Here is a 6,000-nt window from a genome sequence, read left to right on the forward strand (position 1 = left end):
TTAAAAAACACATGTATGGGGACTTTCCTGTTGGCGCAGTGATTAGGAATCTGCCTGCCAATGCGGGGGACACGGGTTCGATCCCTAGTCTGGGAAGATCCCACATGCTGCGGAGCAACTAAGCCCGTGTGCCACAACTACTGAGCCTGCGCTCTAGAGCCCATGAGCCACAACTACTGAGCCCACGTGCCACAACTACGGAAGCCTGCACGCCTAGAGCCCGTTCTCCACAACAAAGACCAGCCACCGCAATAAGAAGCCCGCGCACTGCAGCCAAAGTAGCCCCCGCTCACTGCAACTAGAGAAAGCCTGCGTGCAGCAACAAAGACCCAATGCAGCCAAAAAAAACCCAAACCAAAACCAAACAGAAAACACGTATGTGACAATTTCTACAAATCTTTCTTTTACAGTATTTCATTTAATCCTTCCCTCAACCCTGGGAGGTAGGCAGGGCGGAAAACATTTGCGCTATTTTTTTTTTAACAGCAAATTAAAAACAAGGTCCAGATTTAAGGGTAACATGGCCAGAATGAAATCCTGGGTCTCCAGGGTCCAAGTCCAGGAGTTGTCTGTGACACGGTACTGCAGCCCTTTGCTGGACACCATACAAAGCACATGGAACAGATGTGGTCTCTGCTGTCTGGAAGTTTGGACTCAGATGGCCAGCCACAATTCTGGCCAACATAAAAGGACAAAGTGATTCACGGTCGACTCACATACGCCAATAAAGAAATGAGTTAAATAGATAAGGAAAGCCATGTTTACCTGGCCTATTAATGATTTTTTAAATTCCAGTTGGGTAGAAAGGACAATGTTAATGAGGCTAAGGCTTTAGGCCAATCCCATTCTGCCTACTTGCTTCGCACACGGAAAAACTATTTGTAGCTGCACTGCATGCTCTTTCCCCTTCTTGTCTTCAACATTCTATCAACCTACCTGAAATAACTACTAAGTGTCTGTCATGCAAGGTGGGAATCAAGGACCATGAAGACATCATCTCTACCCTCAAGCAGCCTCTCTAACCATTTTCCTGATTCAAACCACTTGGGAAAGCATTAGTTAACCCTGCGTCTACCATCTCTACGGATGGAAGGACAGATTAACTTAGTCTCTGTCTGTCCTGTTGTGTGAGGGCCTGAGATTCATCTTTACCCGTGCAAGATGGCCAGTTAGGACAGTAGAGAGGTGGGCTTTGGGATCTGAGGGGCGTTGGTACTACCCCAGAGAAAACAGGCTACCACACTACCCGCAATAGCTTAGCTTCCTGGATATCTAAGCAAAGGCCAAGAGGAATCCTGGGGTTAGGGAGTGCGGGCAGCCCAGGTCAGGGACGCACAACAGGAGGACATCTCCCATCTCTAAATGGACTGTTGCAGCCCAATTCCTCCCCTGGGGGGGTTCTGCCTCAAGGTCCATCTGCAGGGGAGTGATCTAAGGCAGTTAGGCCCAATTGTGTTTTGAGTCTTTAAAGAGGCTCTGGGATTCTTTTAGGCAGCATGCTTCATTGTTGTCTGTAATTGATGTGACATATGCCCCAGAGGCAGGCACTGAGGTCCAACTGAAGACATGGTTTTTAAAAATTGGAATTAATTAATTAAAAAAGGCAGCTGCACCGGGGCTGTGAGTTCGTGCCAAACTCCGTAACCCTAAACCTGGCAATCCACCCAACCGGCCTCGCTACCTGAGGAACAATCCCAAAATTCTCAGAGGTGGGATGGGAGACCTGATATGCAGTGTAGGACATGGGGGCTGCAAGGGGGAAGGACAGGGCTCAGGGAACCCCCTCTTAGCTTTTGTGACCCTCAAAAGGCTCGTCTCAGGAGAACAGTTTGGGAGCCCCAAGAAACGTGTTGGGGGGGCCAGAAAACTGCAGGAAAGGGAAGGCCTGGCCAAAGGAGGTGTGTGAGATTACGGGGGAGGGGTGGCAAAGGGGATGAGGGTGTCTGAAACTGGGGGCTGCAGTGGGACCTGGAGTTGTTAGCAGGACTGAAGAATGATGGAGCCCCTCAGGTAGCGCCTGGGAAGATCTGGGGGTGGAGGGGACCCTGAGGGCGGAGCTCAGAGGAGGTGGAGCCTGGATGTAGTGGGGCGGGAACACAGTGCCTGGGGCCTCTGGCATTCAGAGGTATTCATTAAACCCCTGACCTGAGGTCGTTAACAAAGCTGTGGCAGCTTTTCACAGGAGTTGGGATAAGAACAACAATAACAACAACAATTAACGATAATGAGACCTTACCTGCAGCAAGCTGTTCCTAGAGCTTTGTAGGCATTAAGTCATTAATTCCCCTGGCCCCTCAGGGCACCTTTTTCTAGAAGTGATGGAGGTGCTAGAGGACACAGTCAATCCTGTGGGGCTCAGCCTCCTGCCATTGGCTGGGTGGGTTCGTTCACGTCCAGAGGGGTAAAATCCAGGGTTCACTTCCCATTTCATAAACTGTTATAAGCTTTTGCATTTACTTAGAGTCTCGGAAATGATACGTAAATGGGGTGAGTATAGAAATGTAGAAATCAGCCATCACAACATGTCTAAACAACTTTGATGTGAAAACTGAAGTCCCACCTGACGGCACCAGGCTGGATAACATGCTGCAGTGGAGAGTGGCCTGCAGATGACCAGGGAGTGACCAGGAAGTGACCACCTGCCTGAAGCCCTAACTGGTGGCAAGGCTGAGCCTTGGCCTGCAAACAAGGTAAACTCGAGGATTTCAGGTGTTTACCCCCCACAGACCAAGGACGGAAGTTTAGAGCGAGAGCTAGAGGTGAGTAAAAAAAGGAAGATCGTTCTAGATTGCGGAGTCACATGGGATGGAGCCTGGGAGCCAAACCTTGAGCAAACCTAGTGCCAATAGTGACTACCCTTGCAGATTTCAACCGTTCTTTTAGTTATGTGTTTCACGTTACAGTGACTACAGATTACACACACTCAATCCAAAGACAGACTTTCTCTTACATGCCATAGATGGTGGGAGTCATCATCGTTATCCTATTCAACATCAAAGACAGCAATATAGGCAAAAAATCTCAATATACCCAAACAGAATGGGTATCCTGGTCATCCTTAGGTCATGGAGCAGCGGGGATGATGCTCCCCATTAATGACGAGGGCAGGTGAGATACAGAGCAGGATCTGAGCTTCTCTGAGTCTCAGAGCTGGGCAGAAGAAGGAGCTGTGTCACAGCTGAAGCGCCATCACCATTCGTATCCGGGAAATAAGGGGGACAGTCCTTACTATTCGGACCCTTGCCATCCCTCTAGAAACACAGCCTTCCCTCCCTTCCCTGTATTAGTACAGAGAAAGTCACCTTCTAGAAGGTACTAGAACGTTCAGGGCTTGAATACCAATCTCCCTTGCAGATTACATCAAAGAACATAGAGTAAAGTGTTATATGGTGGACTTAGGGAACGGAGTATTCTGGTTAATCAAATAATCTGGTTTTAAAGTAGTACTAAGCACATAGTAACATTTGGGACCTACTAAGATTATTCATTGTTTATCCAAAAATTCAGATTTAACTGGGTGTCCTGTGTTTTATCCACTTGCAGGTAAACTTCTAGGAGATCCAAAGCCACTCCTTTGGAGTTCCTTAGAGAAAACAGCAACAGGAAAGAGATATTCTTTTATAGCTTCAGGTTCATTGGTGACAGAAAAATGGGGACAGAGAAGATACGGAAGCAAGAGGCCCTAAACCAGGTGCCCATCGACTCAGAAGCACACTGACCATCACACTGGGTGCATAGGTAAGATGTCACCAGGTCTTTAACTGGCCCTGTGTCAAACCAAACAGTTGTTTCAGAGATCTCAGGGAAGAGCTTAAGACAAAACATCACCTACTCTCTAATCTTATCCAACACAGACGGAACCTCACCTAAGAACGGGAACAGACAGGGGCAACTTACATCCCTCATTTCATTTTGCCAACAGAGACGAAGAAGGTGAGTGCTCCACTGAGCAATGTGGTGCCATTCAGAGGAGCTGCATATTTCCTCTGAGCCAAAGAATCCCCTGGTGCTCGGAGACCTCCTTCCTATCGTGTTGACGGTCCTGTGGAAATGGGCCCCATAGGAAGCTTGGTTCTGCTCTGCGTGGCATTGACTGTGCATGTCTTTTTCCTGACCAGGTTGCTGTTCCTAGCACCTACGAAGCACCTAGATGTCCCCAACTTATTGAGTGCTTTCCACTGTCCTAAATGTTGCACCTCTGTTATCCCATAGAATCCTTCCAACTTCCTTTGGAGGTAGGTATCCGCATTTCACAGATGAGGAAACCAAGGCAGAGAGAAATAAAGTAGGAAATGACTGGAGGTCACATAAGCCTTACGTGACAGACTCAGGATTGAACCCAGGCTGTCAGACTCCTAAACCTGCTCTTTGAACCACAGTGCTGTCCTGCCCCATTCAGCCACACCACTCTCCTGCTCGGAATTCTTGAATGGCTCCTGTGATAAGCAGAATAATGGCTCCCTAAACCTGGAACCTGTGAATGTGTTACCTTACATTGGTGAAAGGGACTTTGCAAAGGGGATTACGTTAAGGATCTTGAGAGGCAGACCTTAGCCTGGATTATCCAGTGGGTCCAATCTAATCACAAAGGTCCTTAGAAGAGAGAGGCAAGAACATTAGAGTCAGAGAAGGAGATGTGACCAGGAAGCGGTGGTCAGAATGGCGTGATTGCTGGCTCTAAGATGGGAGAGGGACAAGCACCAAGGAATGTGGGCAGCTTCTAGAGACAGGGATGGGCAAGGAGCTGACCCTTCCCTAAAGCCTCCAGAAGGAACGCAGCCCGCTGCCACCTTGATTTTGGCCAAGTGAAGCTTCTGACCTCCAGAACTGTCAGATAATAAATCTGTGTTGTTTTATGCCACTCAGTTTGTGGTGATCTGTTACAGCAGCAGTAGGAAACGAATACAGCTTCCATTGCTTAAAGGGAAATCTGAACTGCTTTGCAAGGCGTTCAAGGGCCTCATGTTATCTTCCCCGTCTAACTGCCTGGCTAGCTTATGCCCCCCACCCCATGCTTTACATATTGAACTTCTTCAGGATCCTCAACAGCCATGCCCTTTCTTACGTCAATGCCTGTGCCCGGAACACCCTATCCTCGCTTGTTTGTCTGGCAAACTCCTCATCCTTTAGGTCTCAGCTAAAACAATACCTCCTCTGTGAGGCTCTTCCTACTTCCCCCGAAGGAACGTAGGGCTCCTTTCCTGCATTTCATGCCTCTGCTGCAATTCATATGCACTTCTGTTAAAGCAGATATTAAGGACCGGTCACTTCCCTCACTGGGTTAAAAGCTATTTGAGGGCACAGGACCTCTCTTCTCACCTTTGGTCTCCCTTAGTACCTAGCATGGTCCCCAGCACATCAAATAAAGGTCCCCAGAGAATAGAGCTCTAATCCTGACCTGTGCACTGGACCAGTGATGCAGCCCCTCCAGCCCCGTTTCTCCGTTGATGACCAGCGTTAGGGGGAAATCATCCCTTCCCTCCCCTAGTGAGAGATAATGACAAAGAAAGTGAGACATGGGAGGGTTTCAAGTTAAAAAAGAAGAAGTGCTAATCAAAGTTTTGTAATATTCCAGCTGTACCCACGGTAGACAATGCTTCCTCTCCAAGTCTCAATTTTTTCAGCTGGGAAATGGGTCTAGAGACGAGCTATACAGAGACAGGAGCTGTGGCCACTTCGCAGCCTATTGTATCCCCTGCATCTACACTGCTCTTGATTCTCAGGTGAATCCTCTGATGCTGGTTGGTGAAGGTCTTGAGGGAGGTTTTTCCACATTCTTCGGATTCATGGTTTCTCTCTAATGTCCACGCCGATGTTGGGTCTCATCTTGAGCGAAGGTTTCCGCACATCACATTCTATGTAATTAAGTTCCTGGACACTGAGTCAGATGTGCCTTCCAAGCCTCCAGACTCACCCGAGGGCTCTCGCACGGACACATCAGATACAGGTTTCTTTCCAGTAAGAATTCTCTGATGTTGTATAAGACGGTTGGTGACTCTA

The sequence above is a fragment of the Mesoplodon bidens genome (genome assembly GCF_964165515.1).
Source record: "Mesoplodon bidens genome assembly, chromosome: 19".
Lineage (NCBI taxonomy): Eukaryota > Metazoa > Chordata > Mammalia > Artiodactyla > Ziphiidae > Mesoplodon > Mesoplodon bidens.